The sequence below is a fragment of the Lygodium microphyllum genome, chromosome 29 (genome assembly GCF_053477565.2).
Source record: "Lygodium microphyllum isolate KBCC chromosome 29, Lygodium_microphyllum_v1.1.10, whole genome shotgun sequence".
Taxonomy (NCBI): domain Eukaryota; kingdom Viridiplantae; phylum Streptophyta; class Polypodiopsida; order Schizaeales; family Lygodiaceae; genus Lygodium; species Lygodium microphyllum.
This window is the reverse complement of record NC_141163.1, coordinates 57,235,808-57,263,807: the sequence shown is the minus strand read 5'-3', so window position 1 is coordinate 57,263,807 and position 28,000 is coordinate 57,235,808. Positions and strand designations below refer to the sequence as shown.

The window sequence follows — 28,000 nt, the reverse complement described above, 5'->3', positions numbered from 1 at the left end:
TATATTATAATTTTTTTTCCTAAAATTAAGAAGAATTCAAAAAGGGTCTTACATAAGAAAAACACATTTGTAAGTAAACTTGTGTCATTTGTGCTTGATCATATGCATACTCTCATGATTCTTTTAAATGAGTTTACACTTCTCCTTAAGCAATCCTTTGGGCTATTGCCCTACTTTGAAAATAGTCTCTCATGATAACTTTTCTACTAGTTGGTGAACATCACAAGATATTTTCCAAGCACCAATACATTGTAAATAAAATATTCTGGTGATACGTGTAGCATGCCATCACTCTAATATCTCATTTATAAGAAGAATTGAATAGTATAGAACTACTCCAAGAGAACACATATATGATACTTTTGGTCATACATCTAATGGAGGATAGCTAGATTTAAACATTGATATTTGATTTATTTACAACCCTAAATATACCATGTATGATTGATTAAGAATGAGGAATATATTTATGAATGGTGTGACCTAAGGTTTATAGAGTGTGCAATTAAGGTATCCAATCAAACAATGCAAACAGCTACTACAATAAGTATGGAAAATACAAAGCCTTTCATGTAAAGGATCTCATAATATAACACTAGCTTAATGTGCCACTCATGATTATCAAATGCAGGAGCAATGTCATCTCCAATTCCATCAGACGTTATATTCATGTTGTGCTTTCAATCCATGAAATCAAGCAAACACGAAACAATCCTGCCAACAATATACAAAATCAAGCTTGAAAGCATGTTTGAATGAAAATCACAAATATATATTAGCTCATATGCACATAGATATGGGAATATTAATATTGTGCACTTCATTAACATGATGTTAACTCCAACAATTGGAACCAACTTGTGAAACATTGATGTTTCCACACCGGATATACATATGAACTCCTACAACTTTGAAAAATGCAAGGTTGCTCAAAAGGCCACTTTCTCTTCATTGAGTAGCAAAGAAAGATGAAGAGATAGGGGCCAAAGAGAGAAGCAAGGAACAAAACGTGGAGAATGGCAAGAGATATTTGTCCCCCAACCACATGCACCCAAGGAACTAGCATCTCCACTTTTTTTAGTTGACCCACAATCCAAGACGATCAGCAGCTCTATACTATACAAGTGAGCAAACAAAAACCTAGGCATGCTCTAAATTAGAAGACAAGATAGATGTGACAAAGCAACTGTGCCAAGTTTAGGCATACACCATGAGGATCCACTCTTGGCATGTGTGGGGCCTTGTTTCAACAAGAACAATGCCTCATGAGACAACATCTATAGAGTGTTCCTGAGAGGATCAATAGACTATCTCATGCTCCAAGAGCATCCAAAACACCAGAATACCAATATATGAAATTGATTGCCTAAAGTTTCAATAATGGTGAAATGAAAACATTTCGAAACCATAAAACAAAGGTTTTGCCTTGATTGAAAACAACAAAACAAGAACCAAAAATTTGTATACGTTTTAGTATGAATATTTACTTTGTAATGCAAATTACTACATTAGCCTTTACATACTTAAATGCTTCAATTGCCAAACATAATACAATTCACTAACTATTTAGTAGCTCTTAAATACCAACAAAACTCGAGTTAGTACCATCCCCATAGCTATTCAAATCTTTGTGTGACTCTTGTGTATTGTAAGAAGCTAGGAAGAATAGTTGTTTAGAGTGAAAATATTAGTAATACCATATCACACTAACATAGATATAAAAGGAAGGAACATGTAATTTTTCTCATCTTTTGAAACATTATACATTACTGTCTCTCTCCTCATTACCTTGCTCTCAGCTTCAATGGCTTCTCACCTCTTTTTTTCTCTCTATTTTTAGTCTTTCTCTCTCCTCGTCACTCTCTTTCTCTCTCTTTTACACTTTCTCTTCTCTCTTCTGGACACTTCTCTCTCCAATTGACTTCTTGACAAGTGGTACCATAACATTAATCTTTGATCCATTTTTCTTCTATTTCAATCCAATTTTTCATCATAAAAACCAATTTCAAACAAGTATTACAAGTGCAAGACATCAACAGTGACTAGCAGTGGCTAGCAAGACATTTATAGTTAGAAGAAGACTATGTCTTGAGATCTTTGGGACAGATATGGCGCTGTAAGAACAAAATAGCAAGTTGTTATCAAACTTTTATGCAATTTTGAAGGTAACATGGTCAAATGGGAGTTAACTCTCTCAAACCCTTGCTCTTCCTCACAAAGTAACACTAGACCAAGCTTCCTCACTTCAAGAGCTTCAAGTTCATTACCTATCAACCCCAACCAAGGTCCATCATGGTGCATAGGACAACCTCGAAAAATGTGATGCATTTTTCGGGCTAATTTCAGCCTACTCTCCTTGCCCAATCTTCAAGTCCTGATACTTCAATTGATCATTCGCAAGTGAAATCCTCCAATAATCATCAAGATTGCACTCCATTCTTCATCCTTAAGCTTTCTTGAAAGCCCTAACTATGCAGTCCATAGACAACCATAAAAGCTTCAACTCAAGCTATCATTTCTCTTCAATTTCTTGAATATTCTTTATCATTTCAACCCATGGAATCATTTCAATAAGAATTCTTAAAGAAATTGCAAGGATTGAGCACAAATGGCTAAAGATTGAAGCTCAAGAGCTTCTATGGAGTTAAAATTTGGGAAAAATGGATTTAATGCTTCAATCTTAAGCATTTGAAGCTTCAAGATTACTTCAAAGCATTAAATACACAAGCATTGAAGATTATTTCAACAACATTGGGCAACCGGAGGCTTCATCAAGCATTTGCGGATCAATCAAGTTTTCATCAAACATATAGAAGGTATCCTCCTTCAATTCTTAATCTCTCATTCATCCAATTGGTAAGCTTTATCCAATTGCTTGAGAGATTAAAAAATTGTATAATATCCATCAAATCTCAACGAACTATTGCTTAAATCAACCCATTCATGTAATGCAATGTTTGCTCGATGCATATTGGATCCAATCAGTGAATTAGAAGCTTCTAACTGAAAATGCCAACATTACATTCAATCCAATTGATTAAGCCTCATTGATTGATAAAATTGCTTACTCTAATCCATTTATTTGATAATGATTGTTCATTCATGGCAAAATATATCATAGACTCGTTATAAAAGGATACGTCAGCAACAATGAGTCACTGCTTGATAAGACTCTCTTCCCATCCATTTTGCCGAAATTTCAATTCTCTTGCATTTCATGAAAAAGAGTTGAATGGACATTTCGGTAATACATCTCATAATGATTGATTAGAGTAGCATGCCACTGCCATGTTGATATTCCCACCAAGAAAAAAGGTAGATGTCGAGGAACATAGTGAGACAAAACAGAGATAATCCTCCCTCACTATTAAAGATCCCGAAGGGGTGCAACAAACCGATCCGATGGGAAACTTTGCCCACTCTCTGTGATTCTGAGCACCTGTAGGGAACCTGTCTTGCTATCCTATCCCTCACACAGGTACAAGGAGTGGGAAATTGAAGATTGAAGCCCAAGACTCAAGTACCTTTAAGAGCAAAACAGGGTAAAACGAGAGATTTATAGAACAGTACAAGGTATATACAAGCCGTTACAGGTACCATCTTCATTACTGAAGTACAAGTGCAAGTACTACAAGGTGCCCACATATCGTATCCAACTTCCTACAAGGTTTTGTAGCCATTAGACACTACCATTTTGCTTTTACAGGTGGAAAGAAGATACTTACATATTAAAATATGGTGCAAGCCCGGACAGTTCAAACTCAGAGATTGAATTGTATAGTTGTTTGTCCTAAACATGTTATGACGTACTATAGCTCATGTTAAAGAGTGTACCGTTGGCTTTCATTTAAATCAAAAAGTTTGTGAATCGAAGTCTCCTAGCTCAAGTTATAACCAATTTTCTAACATGGAATATTACAAGACTGCACTACCATGACATGTCATAAAGGAAAGAGTAAGACTTAGGATAAGTATGTACAGCAAATCAAAGATTCCATGTTGGATAGTACAACTCAAGAGGGCTCTGAAGAGCCTCAAATGCAAGGTGAAATCAGTACACTCGATAATACTATATGTGAACATGAGAATAGTCATGCTTAAAGGCATATGGAGTTGTTATCTAGAGTGGAGCACATGGTATTGCTTGCTAATCAAATAAAGTCTTCCATTGAGGAGGTCGTGGATTCCACTACCCAAATAAAGGCTTCAATTGACAAGTTAGTAGAATCTAATGCTCAAAATAGGGCTCAATTCTCCCAATGGATGCAAATGCAAATAGAAGCCAGTGAAGCTAAAAAGAAAGCTCATTCAAATAGTGAACCTTCAATCCCACTTCAACCACCTAACCAAAATGGTCAAGGTCATGGTATCATTGGACAAAGGAGTATTCCAAATAGTCAATATGAAATAGGTGAGACTTCACAAAGGCATAATTACTATTTAAGCAATTTCAATGGTGCTAATTCTCAAGCTTTTGAATTGAATACCCAACTTCCTAGAGATCCTCTACCAATGCGAAGGTTTCATACTAATTCTCAACCACCTATTGGGAGAATACCATCTTATTTTGGGGGTGCCTCATATCCATTAGTAGTCTATTTTGGAACAACCCTTTTGTGAAAGAGAATTAAAGGATAAGATCATTTTGGCACAGTACAATGGTCAATCATCTTCACCATCTCATCTAGAGGAATGGATTTCAAAATTTGAATCTTACTTTGATATATTCTCTAGAACCAATGATATAAAGATTCATTTTACATCTTTATATTTGGAGGGATTTAGGCATACTTTGTGAAGATACATAAAGAAAGAGAACATACTTGTAGAGAATTGGAATGCATTTAAGACACTTATGGCTAAGGTCTTTGTTTCTCCTCTTGAAAAAGAGGAGTTGACGCGAAGATGGTATGGATTAGAGCAAAGAGGCCTAAATGTACGAGAATATACAAACTAATTCCTCAATCTTACAATGTATGTAGAGAGCATCACTAAGAAGCTAAACTCCACGAGTATATGTATGGGTTAGAGTCATCTTTATCAACTAATGTTATGGCGCAAAACCCAACCAATCTCTTTAAAGCTATTGAGCTAGCGGAGTGCTATGGAAGGAAATATAGAAGAGAGTCCCCATTTCAATCTAGTTATGGATAACCAATGACTAGTTATGGATAACCAATGACTATTTTAAAACAGGGACAAGTTGGCAATATTTATGGCAGCAATCATGCACAAGTGGGAGCTTAAGAGTGTCAACTTATCCATCATTCAATGCTTAAGAGTGCCAACTTATCCATCATTCAATGCTTCAAGACCTCAAAGCAATTTCAAGATAATAAACAATCCAAGAGAAGATTTTAAACAAGGGGACATCAAACCTAAATCTATTTCAACCAATAAGAATCCAAAGTTTATTCCTATGGACCTCTACAAAGAAAGAAATGAAAAAGGCTTATGCTTCAAATGTGGGAAAAAGTATACAGCTGACCACACCACAAATTGTGTATACAAAAATGCAAAAGCCAAGATTCATAGTATGTTAGTCTTTGAGGATTCTGAAGATAACATTGATGAGGTCAATGCATTTGTACCTACTGCTGAAAATGAAGATCTTGAGGAAGAAGCTGGGCAAGATCATTTTTATGACCCTGTCGACACTTTTCCTTTTGATCCAGGTGATAGTATTCCTTTTGATCCAAGAGGAACTTTTGATGAGACACTTGTTGCCACTAGTTGTTCCATTTTCATGGATGCTTTGACAAGTTCTAAGAGCCCTAATACACTTCGTATGAAGGATAATATTCATGGAAAGAATGTGTTCATCCTGATAAATAGTAGCAATACTACACACAATTTTGTGAATAAGTCCATTATATATAAGTTGAATTGTCTTCCCACTGACTTACAGCAACTCATAAGAGTTCAAGTACACAATGGTAAAGAAAAAACCAGTACTCAAATATGCCTACAGGTTTCTTTACAGATTGTTGAAAATAATGAAGCAAAAGTAAACTTAATAACCTTGGAAACGAGGCCTATAGATATTATACTTGGTTGTGATTAGTTAATGACATTAAGTAAAATTACTTTGGATTTCTCACAATTGTATATAGAGTTTATCTTTAATGGACAATTCATCTATATATAGAGAATTCTTAGTAAATCAAATTTTCAACTTATTACCATTCAACAACTCAAAAAGGAGTATAAGAGGCATTCACAGATCTTTGTTTTGCACCTGAATAAAAAGGTTGAAGATCAATCCACAAAGTCAATAAGTCATCCAGCTTTGAAAGCTCTTCTTGAGAAGTACAAGGATTTGTTTGAAGTGCCTACTTCATTGCCTCCCGAGAGAGCAGTACATCACCCAATTGATTTGGAGCCCAACTCAAATCCAATTAATAAGCCACTTGGTAGATTTTCCAAGTGTAAGCGTGAAAAAGTAGCCAAGCAAATTAATGAGCTTTTTGAAATGGGATTCATTGAATCCGGTTCTTCACCTTATGCATCTCCGATCTTGTTAGTTTAAAAATACATGGATCTTTCAAAATGTGTATTGATTACAAGGATCTTAACAAGATCACAATAAAAAACAAATACCCAATACCCAAAATTGATGATTTGCTTGATGAACTCAAGGGGGCTAGATTCTTTACGAAGATTGACTTGAGGTCACGGTATCATCAGATCTGTATATGAGAGGGTGATAAAATCAAGACTACTTTTAGGACTGATCAAGGGCTCTACTATTTTCTAGTGATGCCATTTGGGCTTACAAATGCTCCAACTACTTTTCAAGTCTGATGAACAAGATTTTGCAACCTTTTCTCTTTCAGTTTATCCTGGTCTTCGTTGTTGATGACATTTTGATTTACAGTAATACCCTTCAAGACCATTTATCACACATGAGAAAGGTTTTTAATGTATTGAGACATCACAAACTCTTTACTAAGGAGAAACAATACTCTCTCATACAGACTAAAGTGAAATACTTGGGACATATTGTCAATGAAAAAGATATCTAGGCTGGCCCCAAGAAGTTGTATTGTGTAAAAGATTGGCCAACACCTATTACCACTACTTTACTTAGAGGGTTTCTTAGTCTATCTTCATTTTATCGTTGATTCATCAAGCATTATGCGGCTATTGCTACTCTTTTGATTGATAAGTTAAAAAAGGAAGCTTTCTTTTGGGATACTCTTGTGGATAGTAGCTTCAACCAATTGAAGAAACTCCTTACTTCTGCTCCTATTCTAGTATGCCTGAATTTTTCAAAGAAGTTTACTATGCAATGTGATGTTAGTGGCCGAGGCATAGGGGTTATTTTATTACAGGAGCATGGAGTGATTGTCTTTAAAAGTCGCAAGCATACAAATAAGAAAATGGCTATGAATGTCTATGACCGAGAGATGTTGGCTATATTACATGCAATAAAACAATGATACCATTATTTGTATAGCAATCGGTTTAGAGTTCAAAGTGATCACATGGTCCTTAAGTATTTTCTCACTCTGTCCAATCTTACTCCTAAGCAGCGTAAGTATGTAGATACAGTGCAAAATTATGATTTTAGCATCACTCATACGAGAGGCAAAGACAATGTAGTGATTGATTCTCTTTCTCGTATATGGACCTGTAAAGTTTCAACTATGATTGAGCTACATAGTGACTAAATTGAAGAATTACAAAAAGCCTACCTTCTAAATGAAGAGCTCAGCCATATTTTTCACAAATTACAATTAGAAAAGCCCAACACTCGATAAAGATCTATGCAAATGAAAAGAGGCGGCCTTTAGAGTTCCAAGAAGGGCAATTAGTTTAGGTATCCAAGTCTCCGTATTTTACTTTGAAGAATAGATCCAGTAACAAGCTTGCTCACAGATTTTATAGACCCAACAAGATCCTGAAGCGCATTGGAGACTTGATATATAGATTAAAGCTGCCCCCTTTCACTAAGATTCATAATGTATTCCATGTTAGCTCAAGCCTTTCTATGGTGACCCTGTTGATACAATTGATGAGCTACCACATATTGATGAAGGTCTTATTCAATATATCCTTGAGACTATCATAGGTTAGCATGAGAAGAAGCTTTACTCTCGCTCCGTCATTGAATATTTAATCAAATGGAGAGGTTTGCGATCTAAGGAAGCTTCTTGGAGGCCTGATTCTATACTAGATGAGTTTCTTTACCTACGGAACACATTGATGGCTGAAGCATACTGACTGGAGCTAGTTATGATACTGATGGGACCTGACAGCAACCTATTTTAGAACAGTTTTTTTATTTTGCCTAATTTTCAGAATTGTGTCACCTATATAAGGTCAAAGTACTCTTCAAGAGCTACATTTAGACATGTGACACGCTTCGTTTGGATACTTCTACCAGAAGTTACAACAGACTTGGTTCAACAAGGTCCGTTCATACAACAAGCTATCTACTTCATTTTCATTTTGAGTCCATCATTTCAAGACTTTAAGGCTCCAAGCACTTTTGAAGTGCTCTGAATCATGTATTTGGTTGAGACTTGCTCTTATCTCTTCATTTCAATCCATATATCTTTAATCTTTTATTGATTTTCCTATTTGCATAGCTAAAAACAGAGTAGTACTCTATTTCATACATCCTTTTCCAACCCTTGTAAATTTGTTTTCCAAGGCAAAAACCTTTGGGACGAGATGGATTATAAGAAGCTGGAAATAATAGTTGTTTAGAGTGAAAATATTAGTAATACCATGTCATACTAACATAGGTATAAAAGGAAGGGACATTTAATTTTTCTCATCTTTTGAAACATTAATATAATATTGTGTCTCTCCTCGTTATCCTTACTCTTAGCTTCAATGGCTTCTCACCTCTTTCTTTCTCTCTATTTTGTATTTCTCTCTCCTCGTCACTATCTTTTCTGCAATCTTCTCTCTCCTCCTTATCTCTCTCCAATTCACTTCTTAACATGTATTCTATTATTGCAACTTGTGTTATAGTGGACTGCATGAGCATGCAATCAAATTGGAAACTTAAGGCTAGAAACAAATGTTGATGAACTAATAAGGCACATTAGTGCCTTTCAAATTGAAACACTGATGGGGCAAGATTTGGAAACCCTTCCCTTCAAGTATAAGTGGAAAACTAAAAACCAAAATTCAACCACCCCACCACAAAGAAGGGTAATAATCACATAAGTCACCTAATCACACATGTCACATAGTTTGAAGTCTTTAGCAATAGCTAACATCTAAGTGGTGGAATGTGAAAGAGGCTTGATTGGATGGTTTATTCATCTTGCTAAGTCAATTCGAAGATAGTCAATGGACTTTTGAAGCTTATGTTCTCAACTTTTAAATATATACATTTTGATAAAACGCATTTGACCTAGAAACTATGACAAACCCTACATGTGAGAAAATATGTCACCGAAGGAATCATGCAAGTTGTCACTTAAGATTTAGTTTGTCTATTGCTACACCACATTTTGCATTTTGACACCTCCAACAAATACACATGTTGAACAACACTATCATGCAAAATTTTGGAACCTTCTTCGCCTACTTGTGTTTATTTTGATGTGTTCTTTCTTTTCTATAGCTACTTCGTACTGTTGACTTTTCAATATTTGTTTCTACCCTTCACTTTTGCTTGGCACTCCCATGTAGACTACAATCTAAAGATGCTAATGTATGTTTTTGCTACAAGGTGAGATCCCTCAAACTGCATTGTGCGATCTGCTCTCCTTGTGTTATTATTGCAGTCCTCTTTTGCAACGGATGCAACTAACACAATACCACAAAAGAGAGAACACCGCAACATAAACTCCCTCTCACTCAATGAACCATCGTCGCATGGGAAGGGAGAAGGAACAAGAAACAATAAAAGTCTTCAAAGAAACAACACTCTAGTAATACCTTTAAACCTCATATCCTCCATGAGTTTGCTTTAAACGATGATAGTAACATGAAGAAAAAGAGAGGAGTGCATCTCTAACTCTTCTCTTGACACTAGTTCTTAGTTAGATTTTTCTAATTCTCATCATGATTCCTCAACTCATACAAATTGTAAGTAGAAGAGGAAAAAAAATAAGTAAGAGAGTTTATTGGAGCTCTGATGGTTTAGCAAGTTCACATTAGTTTGAATTGGTGTTTCCATATGCGCACTTCTCGATACAAAGACATGGAAAAGTTTCAAGAAACAATTTTGTCACAATTCTCACATATGAAGTTTGAGCAGAAAAAGGATGGTTTCTAACGTTGTGAAGGTCTAAATCTAGGGTTTTAGAAAGCTGCTCTTCACATGATGTTGTCTAAAGATCTCTGAAGTGAGAAGGTTGATAAGTTCATTGCAAGGCTGCACTACCATAAGCAATGGATTCAGCTGATGTTTCTAAAGATTTGCAGACTAAGGGGTTCCCAAGAAAGATGAAGTTTTTAGATGACATGGCAAAAAGCAAACAAAAGGTGGATCACATTCACGCATAAAGGTAAATTTGCATCACGCAGAGGATGAGAAGAAAAGAAAGTTGAACAGCAATCAATGGAAAAAGAGTTCAAATGAAGAAATATATATTGCTTGTGATAAGAAGAGACATGTCCATGTTGACTGTATAATAAATCCACTTCAGAAATCAATTTTTAAAAAATGAGGACAAAAGAAGGGTCATTTGGTTGTTACCACTATGAAAAACAAGTCTAATAATATTCCCAAAGAGAGCCAACTGATATATAATTTTACCTTTGTTGGCTGTGCTCATAAGCCAAGTATTCCACACACTTAGTTGAGGCCAAAAATGAGCATTGATTATGCTTTTGTGAAGGGGTGCAAATAGATGCACAGCCATTGTTAGACAGTAGAAAATCAATGGATACACTAGTTTTTCTTTTCCCCCCCAACCACATGCACTAATGGCACTAGTATCTCCATCTTTTACAGTTGACCCACAGCCAAAGCTCCAAAACTAATCGTCCGACTTACTCAACAGCTCCCTATTATACATGAGAGCAAAGACAAGCCTGGGCATGTTCTAAAGCACAAGACTGTCCGACTTACTCAACAGCTCCCTATTATACATGAGAGCAAAGACAAGCCTGTGCATGTTCTAGATGTAGTACAGTGTAACCATGTCAATTATAGACATCTATCATGAGCCTTATGAGTCAACATCTACACGTAGTGTTGATGGGAGGATTAGTAGACTGAGGACTTTCTCATGCTCAAAGAGCATTTGAAAGACCAAAGTCCAATATATACAATATATCAAATCAATTGCCTAAACTTTCATAGATGGTGAAATAGAAACATTGCGGAATAATGTAACAAAGGATTTATCTTGTTGGAAACAACAAAACAGGAACCTAAATTTTGTATGTTTTTAGTTGTGTGTATATACTTTGTAATACAGGTTACTACTTTGGCCATTATAATCAGATGCTTCATTCGACAAACACAATACGCTACACCAACTATTTAGTAGCTCTCAACTACTGACAAAAGTCTAGAGTTACAATTACCTCCATAATGTGTGACTTTATGCACTCTCTTGTTACAGCAGGCTGTATTGGATCGCATGTGTAGGCAACCAAACCAAGAATTCAAACAAAAGCCAGTGAACTAGAAAGACACATGAGTGTTGTTTAAACTGAAATACTTATCGAGTAGGCTTTGGGAGCCCTTCCCATTACCCTTCCCTTGAGCTACTACAAACTGGAAAACTGAAAACCAAAAGTCAAACTGTTGGATCGAATGTATAGCTTGATAGACAAGAAGTGAACAGAGAGTGAGAGTGAGAGTAGACACACAAAGAAGCGTACAAGAGGACCTTCACTAAAATGAATCACAAGAATGAGAATACAAGGTACAACCTAAGGTCATATAGACCTACACACTAAAGTAAACGGGGAAAAAACCCTCCCACGTAAGAGGATAAAAAGTACCCATGGATTCACACCAGAACCACTCGAAGGAAAAGGGTGTATTTAACAAATCCCCCTAGAGTGAATGATGTGAGTGAAACATGTATGTCACAAATCAATCCTAGAATGGAAGTAGGCCTAAAGCTTTGCAAAAAGCTTCAAACTTTTCTCTAGATAGAGCCTTGGTGAATATGCCTCCTATGTTATCCTATGTAGGCGCATGGAGCAAATCAATCTCCCCTACATGGAATCTCTCTCTACCATAGTGAAAATGCACCTCAATGTGCTTTGTTCATGCATGAAATACTAGATTTCATGCAATTGCCAATGCACTTTGACTATCATTGTAGATACATGTAAATGACGGAAATGCAATATGTAGGTCTAGTAAAAGACATCTGAGCCAAGCACACACAATTGTAGCTATATAAGCTGCCATATATTCAGCTTCACAACTTCAAGTGTCCACTATAGGTTGCTTCCTACTAAGCCAAGAGATGGAAGCATCACCAAGTAAGAAACAATTTCCACTAATGGACACTCATATCAAAATATCCTGCCTAATTACTATCTGTAAAAGCATGCAAGGAAGTAGAGGTGCTACAAAGATAAAAATGCCCCAAAGCCTGTGTGCCTCTCAAGTATTGGAAGACATGCTCAACTGCTTGCCAATGCTGTGAGCATGGGCGTGAGCATGGGCTATGCATAAATCAGCTCAATTGGAATACAACATACTGAATGGCCAGATGTGTATTGCACAAACAAATTAAACATCCAATTGTGTTGAAAAAGAGGTGTCAAAAGAATCACCATCATCCTCAAGAGAAAAACAAAAGCCCGACTCCACTAGAGTAGAGACAAGTTTATAGTCCTCAAACTGAAAACATTGCAATAACTATCCAACCTACTTGGACTACCTCAAAACAACACCCCCCTCAATAGTATCAAACATACCAAGATAGTAGTACAAGTGGCAAAGATCTTTGATAGCAAATGCTTGCTATAAATCTGAAAGTGCAGGAAAGAACGTGAGAATGACAATAGTTTGAACTTAACCAACTTGATTAATTATCACCATGAAAATCGGAAGAATGCGTCAAGGGGAGAGAGAGAGAGAGAGAATCAACACTGCATTGAGAGGGGAATCAGCCCCTCTCCCTTTACATGAATTTATTGAAACAAACCGCAAGCACCCAAGTGCTTGAACTATATACAAAATGACTGATTTGCTACAATTCAGAAGATCAGAATTTTGAAACCCTAATTTTTGCATACTCCAAGCAACATGCTAATTTTATTCTCTAATGCTTGGACAAGATTAAGCTAAGTAGAAAGTGCTTCTTGGATAAGTGATAGATAGAAAAATACAAGCATGTGGCTAAAATTACAACGTGAGAGCTTATTCCAAATGAAGAGAGAGGCTGTCAATATGTAGAACGCTTGGGTGCTTAAAAGTAGAAAATAGAGGCTACAAATGGCAAGAGTTTACTGAAAAGAGACAACTATAAGGACACTTGTCTCTTTAAAATGACATGTATCCTATTCTAAATGCCACATGTCACATTTCTAGAGAAAGAAGCTTTTAAACTTTCTACTCCAAAAATCTCTCCAATGGTTAAGAATATGAGATAATCATTGAAGACAAAATTGTTTCTTTTAAAATTTAATAGCCTTTGACGTGAACAAAATTTCCATCTAAGCAACTTTCAAAAATAGTAACCTCCTAAATTTTAGGAGTCCCCAAATTTAGATTTTGGAGAGCTTAATTGTATAGGTTCACCGGTTCATGGTTTGTTTCTTTAATTATAAACATTTAGTTTCACTTTTTAAAGCACTCATTACATAGGCTTTTGGTCAATGTCACTAGCCGAGTTAAAAAAAGTCTTAGTCATCTAGGCTTTTTGGTTAATTTGACCACCCAACTTGTAATTGCTTTTGGACATCTTATCAATGACAAACCAAGTATAATTCTAAGACATTCTAGCCATTGGCCACTTGACTCGAAAGAATAATTAACCATACTTTTGAAACACTTAAATAATATAAATCACATTTCAAAGTAAAAGAGCATCAAATTAATTTGAGTCATTGAGTCAATATGTCATGGTAACAGTTGATATATAAAAGGTTGGTTACATCCCTACCTCTTGAAATCCGTCTTATCCTCGACATTATTTGAAGTATTTCAAGTCCTATAGCTTTTTCATAAGCTGTAAGTATTTCTAAATAGTCTTTAAAATACCTTTCAAGTATCCATTTAGAGTCTAAATGAGAGTAATTTTTAAATTTCAAAATGAACTTTTTAAAAATGTTCATTTCTCCCTTCTTGATCATGTGAAAGACTATTTGCTCAAGTTTGAGTATATCTTCTTGTTCATATACTTTGGATGGATTCTCTATTACAAGTTTCAATAGTAGAGGCCCTTCATAAGGCTTCAAAAAATGGATATAAAAAAATATTAGGAATTCTTCAATTCTTTGAAAGTTATAACCTGTAACAAACATTGTTAATCTTTTCAGAGATTTAAAATGGACCATGATTTCTTGCTATGATGAAGGCTTGTTAGAGCTTCTTATACAAGCTTTCTCAAATTTCAGCCATACCCAATCCCTTTTTTGTAAAGCCAAATGCCTTCGATACTTATCTGTTGCTTTTCTTTGTTTTTCTTAAGATCTTTGGATAGCTCATTGTCAGAGTGAAGCAATGCAAAAGCAAATGACCAAGACAAAGAGTGAACAGAGAGAGAAGAGAGAGAGAGAGAGAGAGAGAGATAGAGACAATGAAACGCAGAAAATCTGCAATGAAAAATATTATATAGGAATGCAGAAATATATACGGGTGCAAAGAGAACCCATGAAACAGCACCAACACCCAAGGTAAAACAATAACCTATCGTCGACCTCTGATGATCCACATCACTAGCCCCCAATCATAATCACTCCAACCTATGAGTACCAAGTCCGTAACACTTGTACCAGCAGAATAATAAATCCTAAAATCAAGAGTCCCCCGTAGAAACTGCAAAATCCTTTGAGGAGTCTGTCAACACCCAAGGTAAAACAATAACCTGTCGTGGATCTCTGATGATCCACATCACTAGTTCCCCAATCATAATCACTCCAACCTATGAGTACCAAGTCCGTAACACTTGTACCAGCAGGATAATAAATCCCAAAATCAAGAGTCTCCCATAGAAACTGCAAAATCCTTTGAGGAGCCTGTCAATGCACCTTCTTGGGTTCACTCATAAACCCGGCTAGTATAACATAAGTCAACACAGGTATTAAGAAGCCAAATCAAGGAAGTAACCAATTGCCTATAACAAATATCATCCGCCAAAGGAGAATCGGAATGAGCTATAGCCTTCCAATTCGAGTCCATAGGAGTCGTAAGAGATTTGCATCCCTCCATCTCACACATAGCCAAGAGCTCCTGTACATACCGCTGCTGGGAAACAAAGATCCCCCTCGGAGTCTGATAGATCTCATGACCTAGAAAGAAGTGTAGGAGTCCCATATCCATCATCTCAAACTTCTCATTAAGTGTTGCCATTGTCCGCTTGACCATCTGAGTATGGTCACCTATCACAATCAAGTCTTGTGTAGGACTAACAAAGACAAGACACTTAACTGAAAGTATAAAGCATCATGACATTGTATTCATTCCATATGAAAGTTCAAAACAATCTGCTACTAAATGAAACTAAACTAAATAATAGCAATTACACCCATTGGGAATAATAATAATAATGAGCTGATAAAGATTCAAATCTTTTCCTTTCATCTCAGCTAGCTTCATATATGCTAAGCATATTCGGTTACTTGGTTCCTTTCTTTTAACCCTCCAAACGCAATATTTCCGATGGTTCTTGTTTCTTTTGTACAACAAGTGAGGAGATTTATCATCATTGGTTTCTTTCTTGCCTGGTAGTGAGAAAGATACAATCTCTTTTGTCTTAGGTTTGATGTCATGCAATTGGCCCTACCATGCATCAGTGGGATTGAGTTTTTAGAAAACCCAAATTGATAACTTGACTATCCAGAATATATTCATGTTTGATTCTCTTTCTAGAGTGCACAATCACTTCACCCATTTGAGAGGTTTTCTTCATTGGCAGTTTAGCATCATCTAGTATGCATGTATTAGACATCCTTCCTAGGAATGAGTTTCTTTCTTGGCATGCTCCAGTTTCTTCAGTTTCTTTGTCAATCATATAGTTCAATTGTGACTCTTGTATTTCAAGTTTCTAGTAATTATTGCAATTACCCTCTATGTGTGTGTGTGTGTGTGTGTGAGAGAGAGAGAGAGAGATGATAATGATGAGTGGCAGGTCACCCCTCACACCCCCGCGTGCGCACGTACACACACTACAAAGTGTGTGTGTGTGTGTAAGAGAGAGAGAGAATTCTTAGAGAGAGATGGCGGTGCGAAGCAATGGCGGATCTGCCCCCCCCCCCCCCCGACCTAGCGACGAGCTTCTGCCCTGTGCGCTGCGGGAGATCTCCCCGCAGACCGACAAAGGGCAAACAACATAGGACATCCACCTGAGGTGTGTACATACAATTGAGGGTTGGCTTTGGAACACCAATACACTAGTTTCTCCTGGAGGAACGCGTCAATCTTCTCATTCCAAGCATGTGGAGTTTGCTTAAGGCCATAAAGAGCCTTCCACAGCCTGTACACTTTACCATCAAAAGAACCGAAGTCGAGAGGCTGCTCAACATAGATCTCCTCCTTCAATTGCCCATTCAAGAAGGCAGACTTCACATCCAGCTGATAGACCGTCCATCTCCTATGGCTAGCCAAGGCAAGAACCACGCGAATAGTAGCCATCCAAGCTGTAGGGGCAAAAGTATCATGGAAGTCAATACCTAGGCGTCGCACAAAACCTTTAGCAACAAGGTAGGCCTTGTGCTTGTCCAATATGCCATCACTGCGATACTTAGTCTTGAAGACCCATTTGACTCCAATGATCTTCTTATGAGAAGGCTTTGGCATGAGATACCAAGTGTCATTCCTCTCAATCGACTCCACCTCCTACTCCATCGCTTTCCGCCAATGATCATGTTGTAAAGCCTCCTTCATGGAAGTGGACTCTTGATCTTGCATGACACAAGTCATCAAACAGTAATTAATGTAAACAAGCTCAGTGTGGTGTGCTTGGTTCCTCTAAGATGCCGCAAGCCATCCTACCACTGCCACTCATCAAGGACCCCCTCAATCCCTGCATCACAAAGAGTGTCACAAGCCCAATGAGAAGGAGACCGGATCTTGCCGTCACTCTCTATCTACTGAAGTTTCGGGAGGATCCACCAACGGCGAGAGGGCAGTCAAGGAATCCAATGGCTGAGAACCAAGCTTCTCATCCAAAGAAGAGTCCTCAAGAGGCTCAAGCTCCAGAGGAACAATCGCTGGCACCCAGCTATCACCGAGATCTCTGAGAACAAGGTGTTTCTCATCCCCCTCTAAGGCTGTAACTTCCACGAACCGAAGATCACCGCTCGTGTAGACATCCCGCTTAACAGGATCATACAATATCCATGGCCTTGAGACTGCGAGCTATAGCCCACAAAAACCTATCTTTTGGAAGCCACTTCAAATCTATCACGTTATGTCTTTGAGATGTGAACATAAGCATCCTACCCAAACACCCTAAAATAAGAAATATCTGGCTTAGACCCAAAGTATGCCTCATATAGAGTCATACCAGCAACAGCGGAAGTAGGGGAACGATTAAGGATGTGAACTGCAGTAGCCACAACTCTAGCCCATAGACATTAAGGTATCTAATGATGCTCCATCACGATATGGGCCATCTCGATCACACTACAATTCTTCCACTCCAAGATTCCATTTTCCCAAGGAATGTTTGTATAGCAAACTCTTGGTGAACACCAAAAACTACACAAAAACGAGTAAACTCATTAGAAACAAATTCTCCGCCCTTATCCAATGGTAAGGTCTTCAACTTCCGACCTTATCAGTTATCCTCAAAGAGAAACCAATCCTTAGAGTTGGAGAAAGCCTCTGACTTCAACTTCAAGAAATAAGCCCATGTCATCCTGTTGTAATCATCCACAATTAGCATGAAATACAAGCTTACTCGAAGAGACTCCGTCCTCATCAATCCACAAAGATCGGTAGAAACAAGCTCCAAGGGTGCAGAAGACTGCCTCAAAGCCTTGTGGGGAACAACATCACAGGTCTACTTCCCATGGATGAAGAATATATAAGGCTGCTAGCTCACCATAATATCCGGCAAACCTTGAACAAGCCATTTCTTTGATGCCTTCCGAAGGTAGTCATAATTAAGGTGGCCAAACCAAGCATGCCAAAGCTCGGACTAAGTTTGGGAGGTAAGAAGAAAAGAAGTCAAGGCAGAAGAAGACCACAACTTGTAGACTCCATTCTCCTCATATCCTGAAGAAAGAACCTGTCTCGATCCACGATCAAGAATCCAAAAAGAATCCTCATCAAATTTAACCAGAAGATCAAGGGTACAATTCTTGTGCACCGAAAGAAGATGATATGCCAAAACCAGCACATAAAGTACCTCGGATGTATAGGCACCACCACGTCCATCTGGAAAGAGATGCATGTTTCCCTGCCCTTATATAGGAATAGACAAACTATCACCAATGAGAATCTAGCCATGCGAAGGCCACAAATGAGTAACACCTGAAGAAAAAGTCATATGCCGTGAGGCACCACTATCCACAATCCACTCCCATGACAATCTTTCTCCTTATTCAACTAATCATAAGACTGCCAAGAACCACCTCGGCCTCTAGGTAATCTTCTCCTACCTCTAAAGAATCCCGATCCTCTCTGACCTTGTACATTTTAACTTTGCCATGCATTCTATTACTGCTGTCCATAGGCATTCCCAGTGTCACCGCGACCTCAAGAAGCTCCATGAGCTTTGCCACCTTTAGCTCTCTAACTAGAGTAAAAGACTATACCTCTACTCTAAGGTACTCAAACCTTTGCCATGCATTCTATTACTGCCGTCCATAGGCATTCCCAGTGTCACCGCGACCTCAAGAAGCTCCATGAGCTTTGCCACCTCTAGCTCTCTGACTAGAGTAAAAGACTATACCTCTACTCTAAGGTACTCAAACCTATTGTCCATAGGCATTCGGAATGTCACCACAACCTCAAGAAGCCCCATGAGCTTTGCCGCCTCTAGCTCTCTGACTAGAGTAAAAGACTATACCTTACTTTGAGAGGTACTCGAACCTATATTCAAGCCAAGCTTAACTTCCTCATGTAACAACAATGCAAGTAATTCATCCCAATCAAGAGGGTCTACTCTCACAGAAATCGGTGTCAAAGGCTTTATATTCCTTACCCAAGCCATTTAAGGTGACTACAACCATGTCATCCTCCTCAACTTTTGAACCAATAAAAGCAAGCCAATTTGCAATGGTTTTAATCTCCATAGCATAAGCTCGTATGCTCCTGCCATTTCGTGTCATATATTTGAACTATTGCTTCAGCTGAATTTTTCATGCATGAGTAATATTGCCATAATTCTTCATAAGAATGTCCCAAGCATCCTTCAGGGATTGACAACTCATAATCTACATGGCCATTGCATCCGAAATACATAACAAAACCCAATGTAGCACTTTGCTTGCTTTTTCCAACCGCTGTTTGTGAACCCTCTACTGCTCAAGAGTCGGATTTCTCTTAGGGAATTTTGGTTCAGCTTCAGCCCCGATACATAGATCCCAATATCCTCTGCCAATCAGGAAGTTTTACATCCTAACCTTCCATAGAGCAAAGTTCTTGTTGTCAAGCTTCTCCCTCGTAACCTGAGTGATATTATCAGTACCTGTTGCATTTGCCATATCTATAGCTCTAATGTATTTATTGTAGTATGCAAATTGTCAATGCTTGACTCCCTACAGTCCAAGATGCCTTTTCACTGATAAAATGCTTGCATAACATTCAAGCACACATTTACATTTGTAGCTACTCAGTATCCCGTTCAGTCCAGCTCATTCCAAACATGTAGCAGACATCAGTTCATCAATTAGAATCCCAAAAACTTCAGTCAAGTCGCATAGGTATGCCACTGCTCAGACAGGACAGTTTCAGTCCTACAGTAGACTGCAACAATCTCTGCAGTAACCAGTGATATTTCAGCTCAGAAACATGTCAGACATCTCCAAACATCTGTCATACCTTTTGGGGATAGTAACACTTCATGTAGACATAGCTGACTGCATAAATGTCATGCAGATATCTCCCAACACCTAATGACAGACAACAGCCTGAAGCAACCAACAGTGAAATCTCTGCTATAACCAAGGTATTCTCTGCTCATAACAGCCTCAAAGCATATTTGCCATGTACCATAACCTTTGGAAGTCAATATATGACATATAAGCATCAATGGTTGTTCATACAACAAGGAACAGTGACAAACAAGCTACTCATAGGCTGTAGCCAGCCAACCAACTGTGTTACCAAGAGTAATTAAGTCCTGAACTTATCATTCACTGCTCATAACAGTCCATAAACCATCCTACAAACATGTGGCATCATCCAAGCATGAGTAAACCTCACTACATGCTTCTGTAGTCTTCAACCAACAAGAACAGGCTGTCTCAGAGTTTATGACAGCACCCTGCCCATCACATACATCCAGCAGATGACTTCCAATCCTCTCCACAAATGCCCAGGTATAATATGAGTATGAAGCTATGCCCTTTGCCAAGCATCCATTGATGTCTAAATGTGTCAATACCAAGCATTTAATGAGAACTTCTTGACAGTTGCAAACAAATGCAGACACAATTCTCTGATGATTCATGATGATTACAGATGTTGTTTTCGCTGCTACTAATGGCTCTTTGATGAGCACTCACAAGTGCTATATAGGCTGTTGATAATGAGCTTCAAGTGGCCCTCAATGGTACCAAGTATGCCAGTCACATTAAATGCAATGATCATCAATTGATGCTGCCCTTTGACCTCCAATAAAACAGGCACAGTTCTGGAAATGTCATGCTGATAGGCTGATGTTGATACTAGTCACAATGAGCCCAACCACAAGCTCCAATAGATGTGTAGAGGCTTCAATAGGATTTGACAAAGGTAGAGGCAAGCAACCATTGATACATACCACAAGAACTCCAGGATATGGCTGCCAATAAACCTCTGCAGGGTTCTCCTACACAGGCTGCAGGGCACAGTCACCCTCCAGCTTCCAGTTCCTTCAAGACTGAGTTCTAATACCATGATCAAAGAGAGGGGGAGAGACAGACTAAGGCATGGAACTCACTGTAGAGGCCTCAATAGGATTTGACAAACGTAGAGGCAAGCAACCACTGATACATACCACAAGAACTTCAGGTTATGGCTGCCAATGAACCTCTGCAGGGTTCTCTTCACAGGATGCAGGTCACAATCACCCTCCAGCTTCCAGCTCCTTCAAGACTAAGTTCTGATACCATGATCAAAGAGAGGGGAGAGACAGACGAAGGCATGGAACTGCCAACAAAGAGCAATGTACTATCTTGTTGTCATTATTCATTCATATCACTAAGTGTAACCCACATAGTGTAAGTCACACAAAATTGTAATAGACTAGGTCACTAACTGATCACACTACCTAACTGTCGGTTTGAGTCTAACCGACTCATTTATTTCAACACACATGACTAGTAACAGCTAGCTACAGCTACCAAGATAAAATCAATCATAGGTACAGAGGTCCAAGCTTGAATATCAACACCACATACTCCCACTTTACCACATCCTTACACCTTGGGAAGGCTGTGATAGGTATCCCCCTCACTACCCCCGGACACTCAGAACCCCCTTGCATGATCTTTCAAACGCAACAATATCCATCCTCTACTTATACACTATTGTCGCCCAACCCTTGGGTCACTCCTGCACAAGAACTTCCATCTTTTGCTCCACATGTCCCTATTCTTCCACCCTAGGCTCTTTATGCGGTTACCATGCCCATACCCAATCCGCCCATGGCCACTTTTGGGGCCACTGTGCACACTTCTCATATGCATGGTGGGCACTCTTGGATTCCTTCCAAAGTGTACTCCACTCCCCCACCCTATTGACCCTATCTCCCTTGCACACCTCCATCACAACTCCTAAAGGATTATATGATTGGTCTGCTAGTGGCTCACCTATTGCACTTTACGAATCCATTCCTAGGGCATCCACTGCACCTTTAGGACCACTTCACCACCTCATCAGGTGTTTCGTTGGTAGAGCCCTACTACTGGGCATACTCGATGGTGGCCACACACTTGGCCTTTCCCATTTTTGACTTCCACTACATACTCATTGCATTGCACTACACTTTGCTTTCCTCGTAGTTGTCAAGTATGAAAGGTACGATATAGTACGGTACTAAATGGTACCTTATAATTTTATAAGGTACGGCATGATATTAGTACAAAAAAAAATAACTTGATTTCTTTAAAAACCATAAATCATTAAATGATAGAACACATGCTTAAAGTGGAGATAACCATTTCATTACAAAATAAGATAAATACGTAAGGGTGGCCCTCGTGGTCACATGTATTGTGCACAACATGCGATACATCACACAACTAGAGTCTAAAGACTAATACATAAATGGATAATGGATCGTAGTGACATGTGGATACAATGATAGTAGATGCAAAAAAAGAGAGAGACCTTTGAATCTATAGACTATGACGAGGCATCACTATCATGATCATAATTATCATCAAAACCATCTGAGTGCTCATCAAGAGAGTCCGAAAATGACTCCTCAGTATCGGATGATAAAACACTCTTATATTCATTCTCATTGATGAGGTTACCAATCATCAAATGATGGCTCCCTAGGTGCCGGCTGTGTAGGCAAGGGGGGAATCTCATCATGGGGCATGGAATGGGAGCTACTAGAGCCTTGCCTTACATATATCTGCAATCCACTCAAACCACCCCTTCTTGATGTCGGAGAGTGCCAAATGACCATGCCCTTGCTACTACCTACTCAAACTCCTCACCTACGAGCATGCTGATTGTCAGTGTCACGAGTACTTGCTGCTATAAGCTCTCTATAGAGCTCCACAAATATCATCTCCTCCTTATCATCCATCTCCTAATATACACTCTGATGAGTGTCGCTCATCAACTTGAATATATCCAACATTTACCTACACAATGTATATAAGATTGTAACAACTGAAGTGTAAATTGTAAAGTATAAACTTTAAAGTTTAAAACAACAAATTTTAAATTTTATTGTTCAAGTATTTACCTGCCTTGGACTACCCATGCTCATCATAGCCCTCATCATGTGTAAGTTAGTGCAACAATAGACTAGCCACTCTACGTCTATTGCCACATTAACTATCGTGTGCCAAGCCGATTGCAAATCTTTGTGTGAATGAGAAAATAGGCACTCAAGTTTCTCTCACATGCACCCAAAGAGCAATCTTGAGCTAGGACTCTCCTGGCTAAGGACTAAAGGGTCTCCAATGTGTATCCAAAGTTTTGCCACCAAAATAGAGGCGTCACAAGTGACTCTCCTCTCCAACAAGTGGGAGAAGCAAAAGCCACATACCCTCTCTAATCCGCATAGCATTCTAGCTCCTCTAGCACTACATTGTGGTCATCCATAGGAACCACACGAGTCCAACAAGCAAGCTTATCTGGACGGAGCTCTCTCTACCATCCATGAATGCCGGCAACTTATGGCCAAATATACCAACGCAACAAAACCATGGATGGGCTTATGCATCCATGCCCATCTTCTCTCTACTATCTCTAGAACTTATAGGCCAAATGTACCAATACAGTAAAACCATGGATAGGCATATGCATCCATGCCCATATTCTCTTTGCTATCTCTAAAACATGTGCATATTGTGTCTTTGTGATCACCATGCAAGCACATGCCTCCACCAATGCTGCTCTAAAGAAGTCTACGAGAAGACCCATGGTGGACCCCTCACAATTACTCATGCATAACACCCTATAAAAGGAAGTCATGACAATGACAATGGCACAGACTTTCTAGCAAAGTTGCTCATTAGACGTAAGTGTTGCATGGCTTTGGCCTCTATCTCATGCTCAGTCCACTCATTCCATAGAGTAGATACCACTATCTAAGAAAACCACACCTCATAAAGGTGCTCGAGCAAAAACCACATATAAGCAAACCAAGTCAAATAAGGCTTCTTCAACTCAAGTGTGCTATGCTCATGATACATCACAAGCAACTTTACCTTTACTGTGAAAAAGGTGGCAACTAATATAGCTTTGCAAACCACCCTCTTCATCCATTTGAGCTTCCCAATGTCCCAAACAATGACTTTGCACATGGAGTCCACACAATCGTGGAAAACTCGACTTCAAGTAAACAACTCGTGCGCAACAATTCAATGCATTGTTGATAACAACTTGCACCACATTCAAGGGGCCCACCTACAACCACAAATTACAAGTAACAATACATGGAGGTTAGAGAGAGAGGGTTGAGCAACGACCACATATAAGCAAACCAAGTCAAATAAGGCTTCTTCAACTCAAGTGTGCTATGCTCATGATACATCACAAGAAACTTTACCTTTACTGTGAAGAAGGTGGCAAGTGATATAGCTTTACAAACCACCCTCTTCACCCACTTGAGCTTTCCAATGTCCCAAACAATGACTTTGCACATAAAGTCCACACAATCGTGGAAAACTCGGCTTCAAGTAAACAATCCATGTGCAACAATTCAATCCATTGTTGATAACAACTTGCACCACATTCAAGGGGCCCACCTACAACCACAAATTACAAGTATTAAGAGAGGTTTGGGGGAAAGAGAGAATCGAGATAGATATTAGAGAGAATAGGGAGATAGATAGTTATGCATAAATTATAATGAAAGAAAGTGAAACACATTTAAAAGGTAATGTATATCTCAATGATGACTTGCTGAATGTGGTGGTAGATGAATGCGTCCGCGTTGTTCCCTCCCTCCCCTTCTCGGTGTCTATGGCCCACAAAAAGTAAGTGACAAGTGGACATGAGACAAGTATGTTGATGATACTTCGTTTCTTACAATCAATGTATGCAAGGGCTCTATCAATCCTCTCATTCTCTTTATCAAACTTTTTCGTCCTCGTGCTGTTATATATGACACAGGTCATCCTTCACATGGATCCACATTGACAATTGCTTTTATGATCTTCTTCTATTGCTCTTGCTTTAGGACATTGAATGCAAGATTGCACTCAATCACCATGCATGCAATTTCAATGTCCAAAAGTCATTGCCTTTCTCTAAGAAAGGTAGTCAATCCACGCATATGACCGAGAGCTTGAGAGAGAGAGGATTGCCTTTCTGGTGCCGCATGAGCCTCCACTCTTTGTCTTTTGTTGGAGCTAGATGTGGATGTGGAGCCCCCACCACCAACGGTAGAGACCTCTCCTGCATCGGTTGAAGATATGCTCACATTTGATGCTTCCTCATTAGTAGCACGAAAGTTTGTGCCGGTATGCCACTTCCTTCTCTTGTGGATCCCTCTCTCACCTTGGTGAGAATCTCATCTACGATATTTTGATGGATTTCCTTACATGGAGCAACTTGCTCCCCCCTTCTTCCCAATCTTGGAAAGATGTTGGAGAAGCCAAGTTGCATCACTTATACAATACTTCAACACAATACTTACTCATACAATGGTGGGAGTTGGACTTCTTTATATCCCTCTCCACATGGATGGTGTGCAAATTGAAGGCCTCGTACTTCTTGCAAGTCATGGTACTAATGTCAGATGGAGAGGCCCAAGGGAGAGTGAGAGAGAGATGAAGAGTGAGATACTCGAGTCTCGACTCTTAAAGTTGAAAGAGAGGGACAAGGTTGGGGTAAAGTTGAAAGAGCAAGAGTAAGAGAGAGGGCATGGGGGAGGCTTAAGTCTTGAGCCTTGATAGGGTGCAAGACAGAGGAGAGAGTGAGAGTGAGAGGCTAGAGCTTCATGAATCACAATCGATTCAAGATCCAAGAGAGCGAGATGAGAATGAAAAATGCTTGTTGAATTGGTGTGGAAGCATGGAGGAGAGGAGAACCTTTTGTAGATAAGAGAAGGGTCAAGCAATCAAAGAGGGATCAATAGTCAAACAGATTGCAAGCTACATGGAATCCAAGGGGGGCCGGAGAAGGAGTGTATAGCTAGAAAAGAAGGTGGTGCCACATAGGATGACCGAACACAGAAACCTACAGGTGAAATGCACAAGAACACGGAGAAACGTGCCAAACGCTATGGCCAGAAACTGTAAAGAAATACTCTGACACAAAAACACAAATAACAATTGTACGACAAAGCACAGACTGATAAAAGAACACAATTAGAGTTAGGGTAGCTCAAAGACAATGAACATAGTAAATAACTAAAGTGAAATAATTGCTGAATATACAATGTTCATGCAGCAAACACACTATACAATGAATGAATACTAAACCTCGAACTCTTGTATCTCAAGGATCAGGGCAAGGGTAATGAGCTGGAGAGTGTGTCATACTCTAAACAGATCTCAAACCACAACAAGGCAGCCTCCGGATATCGAACACTAGCAAACGCAGCAATGAGAAGTTGGATCTGATGCAGACAGCAATGAGGAGAGAGAAAGACTAAAAATGTAGGCAGGACAACCTGCAAGAGAGAGAAATACTAAAAACGCAGGCAAGACAACCTGAGGAGAGAGAAAACTACCCAGATAGCTTAGCGATAGCCTACAGAAGCTGGGTGACAACTGGAGGAGAGACAAAACTGCCAAACGCAGGCTGCAAATGACGTGGCAGGCAGTACGGCAACAGGTCTGTGCAGGAACAACAATCATCTGGCTAGGATCAGCTCCAAACTGCAAGAAGAGAGTTGGAAATCAGGCACCAACTAGTGTAGACAGCAATGGACAACTTCGGCTGAGATGTCCTCCGCAAACAGGGTGTGGGCAGCAAGCTAAAACACCTGAAATTTGTAAAACCGAGATTGTTAATTGAATGGAGGGCAGCATACATATTTATAGAAAGTTTTGGCCCTCGCAAGTAGGTTTATGCTTATGGGACACAAAAACTCTCTAGGATTACATTTCTTTTAAATAAACAAAATTTCTTCATTAATTAAGCAAGTTTTGGGGCTGTTTAAGTAAAGCTAATGCATTTTTAGCTCAACACCCCCTCTCAAGCCCAACAACAGTGCCGCGAGAAAGATCTTTTATCCCAAGGCATCCCATTCCAAAGCAGCCAGAGCATCGGACAAAGGGTGCGCGTCAACTACCCAATGGTCTACTAAGACTACAAAGGCGATATTATCTTACCAAGGGAGCCCAAGTGATCGCCTAGAGAGAACAACACATCGGACAAAGGGTGCACGTCGGCTGCCCAGTGACCTACCAAACCCTACAAAGGTAGATGGAATCAACTATGGACTTTTGTATTTATTTTTTTTTAAGATTTAGCATTAAATGTAGGGTTCAATCAATTTTCGTCCTATTGAGTATCAATGCTCCAAACGAGAGAATGATAGAGGATGGTCAGACCCGAGACCCTCACAAAACAAGCATACTATCCCTACCATTACTGGGTGTCGGTGAAAAAGAATAAGGCTAAGATGTGGATATAGCAAATAGGTGAAGCAAGCAAGACAAGCAAAGCAAACAAGCAAGCGAAGGAAAAACTGTCTTGGAGAGTGTTATAGGCAATGCCATGAATATGGTGAATCCAGAGTCCACCACTCCAAAAGACCAAAAAGGGATAAATGCGCACAGATGCAAGTTTACATGAACAGAATGCCAATGCATGGGGTAATGCAAAGGGTGGTGCAAGATATCATGCCCACGCAAGATGCAATGCAATGGTGCCACCCGGATAGTGCCCTCACAGGGAAACTGTTCACTTGCCCAAGTGCCATTTTACAATCATATCATCTTGACAATACAAATGAAGTTACAAATGTCCATAATACAATAAATGAATGAATGTCTAAAAATTGTAAGCATCATCACTCTCACTATCAAGAGTAGAAGCCGTCCCCTCTCAAATTGGAAGGGAAAGCAAGAGCGAAGCACCCTCTTCCCGTCAAGTTGAAGAATT

At 39.1% G+C, this 28,000-nt stretch overlaps 1 protein-coding gene across 1 annotated transcript in view; it reads right to left on the bottom strand.

Moving 5' to 3' along the window:
- Positions 1-468: 468 nt before the first annotated feature.
- LOC148010669 (mediator of RNA polymerase II transcription subunit-like protein) overlaps positions 469-28,000 on the bottom strand; it is a 60,252-nt gene continuing 32,720 nt past the window's right edge. The window contains exon 4 of the mRNA XM_087671246.1: positions 469-714. The gene's annotated coding sequence lies outside the window, so the exon portion shown is untranslated. The remainder of the gene's footprint in view (positions 715-28,000) is intronic.